Source organism: Entelurus aequoreus, linkage group LG01 (assembly GCF_033978785.1).
Source record: "Entelurus aequoreus isolate RoL-2023_Sb linkage group LG01, RoL_Eaeq_v1.1, whole genome shotgun sequence".
In the NCBI taxonomy this organism is placed as follows: Eukaryota; Metazoa; Chordata; class Actinopteri; order Syngnathiformes; family Syngnathidae; genus Entelurus; species Entelurus aequoreus.
This window is the reverse complement of record NC_084731.1, coordinates 43,501,614-43,501,888: the sequence shown is the minus strand read 5'-3', so window position 1 is coordinate 43,501,888 and position 275 is coordinate 43,501,614.

The following is a 275-nucleotide window of genomic DNA, read 5'->3' as shown; positions in this document are numbered from 1 at the left end:
TTGTAACCATAACCTCAAAAACACAAGATTGTAAGGAACACTTAAAAACAGTAATAGTACATTCCTAAAATCACAAGTTGATTCAATGTTATTAAAAAAAAAAATGCCACAAAAGATTGCAACTTTTGAGAAAGCTGCCACATCAAAATAGCCAAATGTTACCTGTTTTTGGTCTAAATTGAGCATTCAAGCATAACAATGGCTAAATTAACTAAAACAATTTTTATGCTGTGCAATATATTACAATACCTATCATCATTGAACAATTTACTGTA